The following is a 14187-nucleotide window of genomic DNA, read 5'->3' as shown; positions in this document are numbered from 1 at the left end:
AGGACCATGGTGCGGAGGCCAGGAGGAGAGGTTTCAGCCTGGATCGAAGGACGATCGGGAGTGAGTTAGTAGAGAGCGAGGAGAAATGAAAGGCATTTGAGGGCATGGTAGAGGGAGTGATGAGAGAGAATATAGCGAGAAAGAATGAGAGGCGCAAAACTGGGAACCAAGTCGATGTGTAGCGCATTCGACGGTGGTGAAGACCTCAATCCTTCCTCTCCTCTAAAATTTATATCTAGCGGTGATACCAGGATGGATCAGTGGTGAAGAGAAGTTTTGAGCTCCCTTCACGGGCGAATTCCACATAACCCTGTTGCCGAACCAACAGGACGGGTATCTGTGGAGGTTTCCCTCCTCTGTAGAAAAAAAGATTATTTGTAAAACGGGTCCCCGACCGAGAGCATAAATAATTTTACATTCGCCATTATCGCCAGAAACTTAGCTTTTCAATTTATAAACGTGCGATCATTATAAATTGGCAAACATCCGGCTTACAAAAATTAATTTAACTATTCACTAAACCTCGCCATCAAAGGATTTTTAGGTGCACGTGGAGCAAATATGTTCTTTGCTTGATAATTTTTTTATAACGCTTTAAAGCGATGGCGGCTGAGAGTCTAATAACATCAATAAACTGGCTATCGTTCACAAGTCTATACATCTACACTACCCTCTCATTTCTTTATTATTTATAAACTCCTTGTTGAAAGGCACTAAAATATCAACATTAATACTAAGGCTGAACCTAGACCTTTTCGGTATATTGAAGTTTTGGCCAAATCAAAGGTTACGGTTCATTAAAAAAGCATAGCGCAGTGCATGCGCCCGCATTTTGGGATGCAAGCTTGTGATTAATATTTGCTCATAATTCCTTGAAAGTACTGAAATAGCTGCACATGCATGATATTATATATGTACATTTACTTCAACTAAAGCTTTATCTTTAGGCGGTATATTCCCGCTGCTTTTTCATTTCCGACCTGCTCCTGTTCTCTAAAATTTTTGAAGAATTATCCCCATAGAAGGAAAAATTTTCAGTAAACTAGAACGAGCTTTATTACTACATTATGGTTCTTAGTACAAAAATTACCACTACGGACTAAAGTAACCAAATGTTTACGAATTTATAACACAATATGATTTATAGCCTGATTTTTCATATCAAGTGGAGGGAAAGTGATTTGGTAATCTTAATGTTTACCTAACCATAAACGATAGTCCGGAAATTCCACGATTCATCATTTATGCAGGAAGGTTTTTCAGTCAATAAGGGATGATTTTTTCTCTATGAATACATTAAGTTTTATTTAGTTTAAATTATCGCCAGAGCCATGAGAGTCATATGGGTTGACTAAATTATCAATTCAAGAGATATTATCAATAAATACCCAATATAACGGCGTATTATTCTGCTTCGGGTTCCTTGTTACCGTATTTTAACCAAAGTATGGTTATTTTGGGCCAGTTGTGAATCTTACGATAAGAAGGTAAACTTTGATCGCAAATTTATATTTTCAATTGCTCAAAGTCAATATCTACAGAGGGATCGAGTATTCATTTTCAGAGGATTTCATCGAAGCCCAGGGTAATACTGAAAAGATTTACATAAGTGGCAGTTCAATGGTCGAGAGTATTTTGCCTGAATTTTAAATATTTTCATATATCACTTATTTTATACAATGTGCATATAAAGTATTGAATAACTTCATTTCCTCGGTTTGGAATTAAACTAAGCAAAAATGCTTGGAAACGTCGATTTTAGTTTATAATCCCACATATTTTGGTTGGATAATATGAAGTGTAACGTTATCATTGTGCCAGATGTGACGTCAGTGTTCAATTTTTTAATGGTAATTCTTGTTTTTGATAATTCTATGTGAAAGTGCGCACTTTTTGACCCACAGGACATAAACTTTTTAATCACCAAAGCCAATCATTATAAAAAAATACAATATTTCGCATCATGAACAAAGGCACTGTAATACAACTTTTATTTAAAATTAAACCGGAACTTACAAACATGAAAATTAAAAAATTATCGGTAAATTTTGTATTAAACGTATAAAACTACCTGTTTTAAGGAAATAAACAAACATATTTGCCAAATAAGTCAACAGACAATGACTACTTAGAGCCGTTCAAGGCATGTCTATCTTTTATTGTTAGATATCGTAAAGGAAGATATGTTTTTGAGAAATTATCAGAAATTTCGTTATGTGACATAACAAAAGTTTATGTCCTGTACGTAAAAAGAACGTCCTTTCTGATATAATTATTAAAAACAGGAGTCACCATTAACAAAAATTAACATTGACGCCACATTTGGAACAATAATGACGTGGCAGGTAATATTATTCCACCTAAATAAGTGAAATTTTAAACTAAATTCCACGTATCCAAGCATTTTTTGGTTTTTCAAATTCAAACCGATAAAATAAACTTATTCCATATTTTGTGCACACACTGTATATCGACTTCAGTCTAACTTCTATCTGAATATGTACTATTTTTATCAGATTTATAAGAGCGTTTTTGCCCCTATAAATTCACTGGTCTTCCGCGGTTGTTAACTCTCTTCCTTCTCCGGGGATGGTTTCCCAAATTCGAGAGAAGAAGTATTCGGGGGTCACCACGGGGAGGTCTTGTACCCCTAGCACAGTATGATTGGAACTACACTAAACTGATATCGGAATTATTTCAATATTTCACTCGTTTGAGACTTGAATGTGACCTCGTGAAAAAGCTCAATGAGATTTATTTCCAGTTTCGAACCGTATTAATAGCAACTGCCATGCATGCCTCATATCTCAAAATGTCTGGCGGCTTCAAGTCACATTCAGTCATATAGCTGTGGAAGTTTCCATAAATCCCGCCTGATTAATGATTCCTCTCACAAATACACTGAGCATTTAATCAGAATTTAATTGTAAAAAGAACGGCGAGAATAAAAGGCCTCGTATTTAATCCCAATGTCAAGCAGATCATTCTCGGCTTGCCCTTCAGCTCGCAAGGGCGTTCCTACAAAGCGTATTTGAATTTTACAGAGAAATCGTTCGTTCCAATGTAATTTCCATGATAAGATTCAATGGCTCAAAGTTTCATTTGCAATTGATAGCAAACAATAAACAGACTAAGATTTACCGAAATGAGGCCAGGGAAGTCTTATCAGATCCGTATACAGGTAGTTGGTTATTCCAGGTATCGCAGTAAATGCTAGTTTTGGATGCTCGTAATTCAATGCGATTTATTGCCGATTTCGCAGTTTAACGTTGAAAATTGGCTTTATGGCTTTAACCTGTTTATAGGTGAAAATTGATAAAACTTTTCCATCCCACAATACTGCTTGTGATTTTTCAAAGGACATTAAATGTATTCCCAGGGCCTTTCGCCTTGGCAATGTGCGTTATAGCACGTGCCATGAAAATAGCTTGTACCCGATGATGGAAAAATTCCTCGACGCAACTTCGCTGTTTGGACAAAAAACATACGTGTACAGAAGAACAAACAGTTTGATTCGCTAAAAATACCTCTGCATTGCTTAGTATGACATTTAGCTCTAAATTTAATCTCTAAACCATAAACCCAGTCAAAAGCCATTTATAACGAGATGATGCTGCATATTTGCGTCTCAGAGGCTGAAGAGTTTGTTCCGATGCTGTATAATTACTGCCTGTTGATCTATGAGGAGTTTGGTGAAGCATGGAAACTTGCCTCATTACACTGAGTGTAACTTAGAAATGGGGCCAGTTATATTGAGTTTTCATTTCGAAATGACTTCGAGGCTACATTCTGCATGACATAGAAAACATAAAATGATTTAATTTCAATAATTTATGGGACGCGTGTTTGTATAATGGAACACAAACAACGATTAAATGTTCAGCCATATTTACTAATGTATTTACGAGTTATCAGGAATTTTAATTTTGTTTAATTACTAAAATTTCAATAAAATATCAATAATATAACGGCAAAATGTAATTTATTTGTCTGTAGTGTGGTTAGAAAGTACTTGTAGATTAATCAAATATGCTCAGACACAGAATGTAGCGAAATTTTCATCAATTGAGTGAGTTTGATATAGGTCGGAACAGTGGGTCTACGTGAGGCTAACCGGTCATTTAGGGAAGTCGCCACTAGATCGAACCGTAGTGTAAACAATATAGTGAGATGCGGTCAAGTATGGTTATAAGAAGAGCAAACGGGTAGAAGAAAAGGTACTGGACGATCCCGAAGAACTACAGAACGTCAAGATCGCCGAATTCGCAATCCGGCCCTAAGAGATGTTAAGGCGCTTTCCATTGTTTCCCTAAAACTATAAGGAGTTTACAGTGAAAAGTGATTTTCCTTTGTAGGGCTTTTTGCTTTGCTTAAAAACACGTTAATTTACTAAATACACACTATTTATAAACCTAAATATAATCCAAGTCACTATGTTGGTATGAAGGTGTTTATACAGAAATCCATTTTCCCTCCTCCACGTAATAATCTCTTCGTGCCAAGGACAATAATTAGGAGCCTTTCAGCTCGCTAAACTATTTCCGGGTTCCATTTTCCCGATTAATTATAAAACAGAGCTCAGGGAACTTACAACTGAGGGGGGGGGGGATTGTTCATTGGAACGGTTACTAAGATACAAGTTATGATGTGATCAAACAGAAAATATCAACGACGTAGAAATTTTGATAAAAAACTTCATTTCTTCTCTTAAGAACTAAACTTTATTACTCAATATAAGTTAACATTTTAGGCATCTAAACATCTTATGAAATCACCCTGTATCAAAAACCGTTTATGACAGTTTTACCCACATCATAGTGCTAACGAAGATAAGTGCCGTACATGAAACGCATTGTTGGAGTTTTCAGTGTTAACCAAATGGGATGCTCGACATTTTTCCTTTATAATTAATGCGACACGTGGAAATAGCATTAAGGGGGCCAAACATTAAGCAGATATTGTTAGTCTGGCTAACATTAATCCGATTCTGAAAATGTCTAAATTACGCTCGGTATTTAGAAGCTATGTACATGATGCATTAGTTTTGACTATTGACCAAACGTTAAGGACAATGTTTTCTTCAATTGAAATAATTTTTAGATAAGATAACCATTGAAAATTAGATGAAATATGCTAGGACTTCATGAATGGTTAAAGATAGATAGATATTGAAGAGAAAATTATTATATGTGTCTCAGTATTCAAAAAATTCTTTATCGTTTTGGCAAAACAGATACGCAGGTAAACAAATGATATATTTTGCATTTATTTTGACCATTTAAAGGATATTACACGAAAACGTATAAAAACCAATTTTGCCTACTCCAATTTTACCGCAACCACCACTGTGCCGCCACCGTCATCTGAACTGAAATACCGAATATCCAAGGCAAGATAACCATCTTTTTTTATTATGTTCATTAGAGAACGCAAAAGAGCGTAAGATGATTTGAAATGTCGAAAAACTGTCTTATAATTGAACACTTTTTGGAGCTACTTTTGGGGAACTATTTTTCTGTCAAATATCTTCTCCTTGCTTTTACGTGCATCATTATTTCGTATTTTTTAAAAATAAATTAATATTATTCAGGATAAAAATATTTCATATTAAAAAAAAATCTCATTCGCCATTTTGTTCAGAAACGTCGCTCTTCATTGTATGTGTGGTTGAATCAAGTCATTAAAGTGGTCTTGCACGGTAAGAAATATCTTTCTCTGCAAGAGATGTAAAGGGAGGCGCATGTGCAATCAAGTATAATTTAAAACCTTTAAATTACATTCTTGTAAAAAAATACATCCACATCAATCGAGCTACTTGTGTTTAATTCCATTCAAAATTTAAACCAATTTTTCTATATAAAGAAATATAAAGCAATAAATCCTTTAATGAGCCCTTATGCCTCTGTGATGAGCAAAAATGGAAATCAATGTTTTCACGAAAACATTCACAACTTTTATCCGCTACAGGGATCGTATATTAAGCTACAGGTAATTGGTAACCTGCACTAATTACTAAAATAGCTCTTTCTGAGAAACGGGCAATATACGTACACGAACCTGTTTTCCATCACATTTAATTCCCTTATGCAAAACAATAATTAGAACAATTTCACTTTGGTGTTTATGGGTTATTTCGATTGATAATACAAAAATAAAGAAGAAATTACTGAGATGGGTTTGCGGGGTCTGAGATATGATTCTCATAATGAGTTTTTTCCCATCACTCAAAAGGAGACCGGTGGTAATTCTCACTGTTTTGATATGTTAAAAAACCTGTCTAGAAAGTTTTAAGTTTTCGTCCTGAGCGCGCCTGCAGGTTTCGTCCTGCAAGCTTGGAGCGCTTGAATGTAGCAGCCAGTGTCGTGAACACCTCTGATGGTTTAACAGTGGGAATCCTGCTACGCACACTTGTGACAGTAGACGTCCGTGTAACGGAGTGTCCGAACTTTTATTCACGTACGAATTTAGTTTTGTTCAAAATGGAAAATATCGTTCCTGGAATTGTGCTTGGGAGTTGGCCACAGGAACTCTTGGAAGTTTAAAAAAGTAACCTTTTTATTTTTATTTTGAAGTATTAATTGTGTAAATTCGAAAAACGAGATTTTCGGTATTTTTTTAAATCGAAACTTTTTAATTTCATTTTTTCCATATTCGCAATATAATTTTTCCGGCTTTTAAATTGAAATTCAAAGTATCGAAGTCTGGAAAAACACACATGGATTAAATCAGTTAAAACTGGAATTAGTCCAATTTGAAGGGAGACTTTTTACTGCCGATTTACGCCAGCGTTCGTTGATTAAAAAAAAATGTCATAAACGTTCTTTTACACGTCATCCATTGACGAGTTGAGCCTTACAGTACACCACTGGATATCAATAATTTTCTTAGTTCTGATGATTCCATTTTGTTTTCCAAAATACCTTTTTTTTAGAGTTTTTAATAAGATTTCTCTTCCAACTCACTAATACTCGGTGATTCCGCGTTCGGGCCAATTAAGTCGTAAATTTTCCTATTTACCGCAATTGCAAGATTCCTGAGGTTAAATTTCGTTGGTGCTGAAGATCCATTTGGGTTGTTACAATGTTGCATGTCTTCAATGAGCGTATTTCATATTTTTCTTCCACGGCACCGATTGCGGTGCACCTACGCCTCTACTTTTAACCCAGTAAAGTAGCATATTTCAGTATTTACGTGTCATATGTAAAGAGTAACTGTCAACAAATTTCGTTGGTGCTGAAAACCTATTTTGGCTGAAACGATTTTCAAAAATAAATCTTATTGATTTTATTTTCAAAGCGTTTCCTCTTCGTCATGAATTCCATCAACTGATCAACTGGACTCAACTGAACAAACAAGTATCCCTCCACTGAGCAAGCCGAACATTAAACCAAGTATGTATTGTTTCTAAAGGATCTATCTTCTGCATAGACTTTCATAGGTGATGAACATCTAGTTTGGTTATGATGCCATCAGTTGAGACTCAGTTGCACCTTTACTTCTGAATCAGTCAAGCAAATTTTACTAACGAGTTTCCACACAATACATTTCATCGGTGCAAAAAGGCCAATTTTCGTTGTTACAAAATCTTCTTTGATCAGCCACCGATTGAGGCTTACCTACGCCTCTGTTCTTGAATCACTCAAGTCGCAACTTTTACTATTTATAAATCATATCTAAGGAATTACTGGCACAAAATTTCATTGGTGCTGAATGTCTAATTTGTTTATTACAGTTTTCAAAATAAGCCTTGATTAAGGATAATTCAAAGTAGGTTTAATTACCTTATTAATCGAGGCTTAAATACACCTCTAAATTTATAAAGTCGTAAGTTTCACTATTTATTCATGGTATCTGGAGAATTTTTGACATTGAATTTCGTAAGTGCTGATAGACCAGTTTCGTTGTTATAGTTCTCTTCGTTCAAGGTCAGGGCAAGGGTTCTCTATCACGTCATCAATTGAGGGTCACCTACGTCTCTGCTCTAAACTCATCAAGTTATGGTGTTTGCACAACATATCTAAGGAATTCTAGCAATAAATTTCGCTGTAATTCAATTTTAATTTCTTAAGGTCCCCTTTCTTGCCTCATTAATTATTGAGGCTCAAATCCGCCTCTATCTCTACTCATTATCTCTCAACATTGAGTTTCATTGATGTTGGCGGTCTACTTCGTTGGTTACAATTTTTGTCAAATGTCCCTTCTTTAAAGGTTTTTGCGGAAACTAACTTTGATATCATCAATCACTCATTGAGGCTCATCCGTAGTTTAATTAGGTAATTTTGATCTGTTCTCAATTTGCCGATTTTTCATCTATAGAGTTGCGAACTCATTTTCTTTTAACAAATTAAAACGTGATTGTTACGAATTAATTGGGCTTTCAATTTCGATATTTAAAAGTCAATTTGAGCGTTCAAGGTATTTTCGGTCTCATTAGAATTTACAGAAAATTTTACTTATTACGATCATGTTTCTCACGATTTACGACTCTTAAAGAATGTATCGACACATTAAAAGTCGATGTTACTTGAACTGCCGAATTTACGAAACACAGAACTAAATGCAAATTTCCGCTAATTAGCGTAAATATGTGTTAATTTTGATGCATTAATTATTAATGACTGAGAAGTAATCAGTAATAATATATTTGTTATGAAACTACTTATTTACCTAGTCACATATCATAAATAAATGACGACATTTTTAATGATTATTAGCAAATGGGTGACTTATTTCGTGTTTCTGACCAGCAGTAAAAGACACCATTATTGGGTGCGTTAAGTGACCGCAAAGTCAATTTTATCACCTTTTCCACTAAAAACGGTCGAATAAGAGGTTGATATCGACAAGCATATTGCTCATTAACCACCTAATGTGCTAATGAGCCATAATGCTGTTGCCACCTCCCCGAATTATCCCGCTTTATAAAAATTTAGCAGTGTAAAAAATCGCATATGCGCTGCGGATTTGAACCACTTATGACCCTCACGTGTTGGGTTCCTCAACGTTGCATGCTTCATGGCAGAAACTTGACTGTCGGGCCCTAATAATGCAGTTCACAACCTTGGAGTGTAATATACTATTTTTTGCTGGGGTAGATATGTCTCGAGGAGGATCAACGTTTGCTGTTCCAAACGCTCTTTCTGTTGACGACATATACTGCGTGACATAGAAAAGAGAACACCACGTAAAAATGGTTTTATTTAAATAATTTTTGGTATGCAGGCTAAAATAAATACTTCATTAAAAAATTAAACAAATCTAATAGTTATAAACCAAAAAAAATTAATAATAATATTTTGTCGGTCCTCCGCGGTGTCTTATACATTCCTGTACACGTCTAGGCATGGATCCAGTGAGGTGATTAAGGCCATAATTCAAAGGCGGCGATCTTGGCGTTCTATAATTCTTCGGGATCGTCCAGTTCCTCTTTTTTTGCCTGTTTGCTCTTCTTATAACCATATCTGACCACATCTCACTATAGTGTTTACACTACGGTTAAATCTAGTGGCGATTTCTCTAAATGACCAATCAGCCTCTCTCAAACTCACTCAATTGATAAAAATTTCGCTGCATTCTGCGACTGGGCATATTTGATTAATCTAAAAGCACTTCCTAAACACACTATACACCAATAAAAAAAATTTTAAGTCATATTGTTGATATTTTAATTCAATTTTTAGAGGAAAAAAAAATTATTCCGGATAACTCGTAAACGCATTGATAAATATGACGGAAAATTTAGTTATCACTGTGTTCCCGTATACAAATATGTACACCAAAAAGAATTTAAATAAAACCATTTTTACGGGGTGCCATCTTTTCTACGTCGCCCAGTATATGTGGTATTCATAACGTTTCTTTTGCGCGTGCTCAACGTTAACGCACATGTAAGATTCGTGAGGGAAAAAGACTCTTTTTGCAACGGTTCACCTATATGTACATCCAGCATGAACGCACTCTAATTAAAGTTTCATTGGCAATCTCTTTAAATCAATTTGGCTTAACTCCAAAGTTTTGCTTATTTTCATTTTTGTTTACCCTTGGTTGGGCGAAATCCATAAATATTTGCTAAAATTATATTTAACAAAGTATGTGAATTTCTATACTTAGTACATTGTGTTAAGAGTCGTCAAACGAGGATTGAGCCGCATTTTCTCAAGAAGTAGTTTTAGAATGTGTTATCAAAAATTTTCCATTGTCAACTCAACTTTTCGGCAAGTTACTCCCTACATTGGTAGAACCATCTTTGAACCTGGTTCTCGAATTGATAACAGAGTTCCACCAGCGAGACGCATCCGATCTCAATTTATTATCCATCACGCATTGGCCGCAGCAAAATTGTTGTGTTTCCTGGTGAATGCCATTTTGGAGGTCACGAATCAAGAGAACACGGTCTCAAATCTAGTAGTTTCGGCGGCCCAATCGACGCAGCTCAGGAATTTCTTTTTTTGCGGCATCGCCAACGCCTTAGTGATGTCTGTGTAGCCCTGATTTGCTAGATCAAGCAGTTTCACTTGAGCAAATAGCGAATCTCTTAGTACCTTGGAGCCATCGTGGGCCGGCCAGACTTGTAACTTTTGATTTATCAGTTTTTACCTTTGATTGCTTGCCGGTGAATGGTCGATGGAACCTGTCCCTTAAGACATGCTTCGCAACATATTATACTACGTGACATAGAAAAGAGGACACCTCGTAAAAATAGTTTTATTTAAATAAGGTTTGGTATGCATGTTTTTTGCACTAAAATAAATACTTCATTAAACAAATTTAATAGTTAAAAACCAAAAAAAAAAAAAAATTTGTCAGTCCTCCGCGATCTCTTATACATTGCTGTACACGTCTAGGCATGGATTTAATGAGGTGATTGATGTCCTCTTGGGCGATCTCATTCCAGGTTAACTGGACGGCACGAACAATTCAAAATGATCCATACTCTATCATTGCAATTATTCCCCTTCAACAACATGACGAGGTCATATTTTAAATTGGACGTTCCTATTTTCAACACCCATCATCAAATTTTGTTTTCCCTTGGAGAATTTGGATTTTTACCTTTTTATCTTTGAAGTTTTTCCGATGGGAATTGCTGAAATTTTCAAACGGCACATCCCTAAAAGCCAAGCTACAGAACTTTGTCACAGTTTAAGAGACCTCGTGTCTTCTATGATTACCAAGATGCTCATGGTTGGGCTCTGAAACCGGACTCCCTGCATTTACCGCATCGACGATTTGATTTTAATTTTCTTCACGTGGTCGAGCTGCAACCAGATACCTTTAAATTGATGTATACAGAGTGGAGCATCAGCAACGCCTTCGAATTTCATGATAAAGCCAGAAGATTTATCTGTTTTTTTGTTGGAATTTATAGAGATGACCTAGGGCAATATTTTAAAATTATTTTCAAAATAAACAGAGTATCCCAAACACATGCAAAAAATCAAAAGCTGTATTTTTTGAACGGCCCCTCTGTATATTATATCATTTTTGAATTTAACCATTAAAATAAAATTAAGTTTGAATATGGTTTATGATATTTAACTCTGGCGGTTTTTGAAATAATTCCGTTTTTGTTAAAATTCAAGATAATTTTGAGTCTCCAATCTTTCATCTCATATTTAAGTTTTTAAAACTAAACTTTAATAAGAAGACAACGATGGGCCCAATTTTGTACTTCATATTTCAGAAAGCCAGCTAATTGTACAGGTAGGTAAGTAAACTGGGCTTTTAACAGCAACACTACATACCAGGTGTTCCATTTAAATTAAAAAAGTAATAAACAGTTAAAAGTTGTACAAATTTGGCGCTACTTTTAGAACACCCTATACAATTTGTTGACTTTTTGAAAACTGCAGTGCAATGCAAAACTGATATAATACACAAGGGGGGGGGGGGGGGGGTCATTTAAAAAAATGCAACTTTGATCAGATATGTGCGTTTGGGACGCTCTGTACACTTTGGAAATAATTTTTAAATGTAGCCCTAGTTTGTCTGTATACATCACAAAAAAGAAACAGTTAAAAAATCTCTTGGTATTGTCATGAAATTCCGAGGCGTTACTCGTGGCTTACCCCCTATATAATATTAATAGCAAAGCGGTTCTCCGCGAATATTAATCAACACAGTCAAATGCTAAACCCTGGTGATTTCCTGAAAAGAACCTAATTATTTCCACAAAAACTGGCGACAGCTCGTATCATACGACTCAATTTTCTATTAATGAAAGGGCTCTTTTCTGTTAGGGCTTCATTCACACTACACCCTTCGTGCGCGCCCCCCAATTTTCGCGCCCACTTTTATCCAGAGTTCTCAGTCCGGACGTGTTATCGTCTAAACCACGAAAGGGAATTTGATGTGTGTAATAACTTCTAGATATTTAAAGGGGAAATTGTTTATCTGCATTTCTGGCGTCTGCTAGGATTGGCGTCAAAACGGCCATTTCGAGACTTATTTTTCGAATAAATACACTTAAATATTGTTTTCCAATTATAGTAATTAATGACCCCTCGGCATGCGTCGGGAAAGTAACCGTAACAGGTTATTTTTTGTCACGTTAGAAGCCATTATGCCATGGCCAAGGCATTATGCCGCAGCCAGTGTTTGTGTTTACCCTACAGAAAGCCAATTAATAACCTCAGCCAAAACCTAGGTACAAATTCCAGAAATCATTATGATGATTTATTGCACGACCGTATTATTTGTAATTATTAGCGCTCCTGTGAAGGTAAAAGGTCCTTCCACTTCACCTTAAACTCACCCATTTCCAATCTCTCTACTGTTATGAATTTGTTGGGGGTGTTCCATCGAAAACTTTCCGCCACGGTTATTTTGGATAATTGCCGGAACACCGCAAGACCTCAAGACACGTCTGATTTTGAAGGGGTCGCAAGATCGCGTGGATTTCAAATTTATTGGAACAACTCCCTATGCGGGGGTGCAATCGGTTTTGAAATTTCAAATGGGAGCACGGGTCGAGTGACCGCTCGTTTTCAAGATACTAAAATTCTCTTTGACATAGTGCCCAATTTTTTTTATATTTTAACCACCATTCCCGAGAAAAATACCGTCCAAAGTGTGCAGAAGATGTGACGAAATAACCACAAAGTCCCTTTAACAGACTCGAATGAATAAACTTCTTTCATTATCATCACAACAATTTTTGCTTTAATAATAAAGGAATCCGCGCAAAAAATTGTTTAAGATGTTATTTGCATTTCGCTCAGCAGTTTAAAATTTATTTAGTACTTGTTCCTTCCTTTGAGCTGTACCCAAAAACCTTTAGTGAATTATGCGCTACAATTGTATTTATGAAAATTATTTACTTTATGCCAAAAAGGGTTGAATTAAATTCGCTGGGATTTCAAGAACAACGATTGCCCTCGTTTTATAGCACAAATTCTCAATGGAAGGCATCCGGAAGAGGCTACTTTACATGTTTCCGTAATTTGTTTGGTACGAAAATTTACAGAAACAGAGTCCGTGCATAATGATACGCGGCTATCTGCAAATTCGAGCAGAAACGAAACCCCTGAAATCGCTGTAGTTTACCAAATGGTAGCTGACCACCTGTCCAGTATACGCATACTATCAGAAGAGTCAGATGTCTCTGCTTAGAATTGTCGTTGCACTTTGAGAGCTTCACCGGCACAACTCCAATGAGATTAAACTGGTCCATGAACCCAACGAGGACGATCCCGATCGTTGCCTTCAGTTTTGTGAAATGTTGACCGATGGACTTGTGGCTAATCCCAGCTTATCTCACTTGATTTGCTTCCGGACGAATGTGCCTTTTTCGTAAATGGACCGATTGATCGTCATAATTGTCGGTAGTTGAGCGATTCCGACCCGAGGCCTTTCGAAGAGGAACACCCTCAATATCCTCAAAAGCTCGAAGTGTAGGCTGGAATTCTCGGTGACTAAGTAACTGCACCAGTTTTCTTCAGGAAAATTGCGATGGGCAAAATCTTCTGGAAATTCGCGTCTAACCGATAATTGTGGAGGCCATCGCAAACGATGACAAAATTTTAGAAAATCAAGGGCGGGCTCAACTGAATGGGGCGCCTCCACATTTCACACCTGCAGCACGCCAATTGCCGAACGAAAATTTCCCCAATCGCTGCGTGGATTGTCGAGGATCCATCAAATAGCCACCCAGGTCATCTGGCTTGACATCCCTCGTTTTTTTTGTGG

General features: G+C 36.3%; 1 protein-coding gene across 3 annotated transcripts in view; it reads left to right on the top strand.

Moving 5' to 3' along the window:
- The first annotated feature begins 6369 nt into the window (after positions 1-6369).
- Positions 6370-14187, top strand: part of LOC136343783 (pyrokinin-1 receptor-like) — a 43200-nt gene continuing 35382 nt past the window's right edge. For 2 of the 3 annotated variants that reach the window (XR_010732846.1, XM_066290728.1), the window contains exon 1: positions 6370-6546. The gene's annotated coding sequence lies outside the window, so the exon portion shown is untranslated. Of the gene's footprint in view, positions 6547-7332; positions 7392-14187 lie in introns of those variants that run through there. The other variant, XM_066290729.1, reaches the window with a different exon arrangement.

The sequence above is a fragment of the Euwallacea fornicatus genome, chromosome 15 (genome assembly GCF_040115645.1).
Source record: "Euwallacea fornicatus isolate EFF26 chromosome 15, ASM4011564v1, whole genome shotgun sequence".
NCBI classification, from domain to species: Eukaryota; Metazoa; Arthropoda; class Insecta; order Coleoptera; family Curculionidae; genus Euwallacea; species Euwallacea fornicatus.
This window is presented reverse-complemented; position numbering and strand designations above follow the sequence as displayed.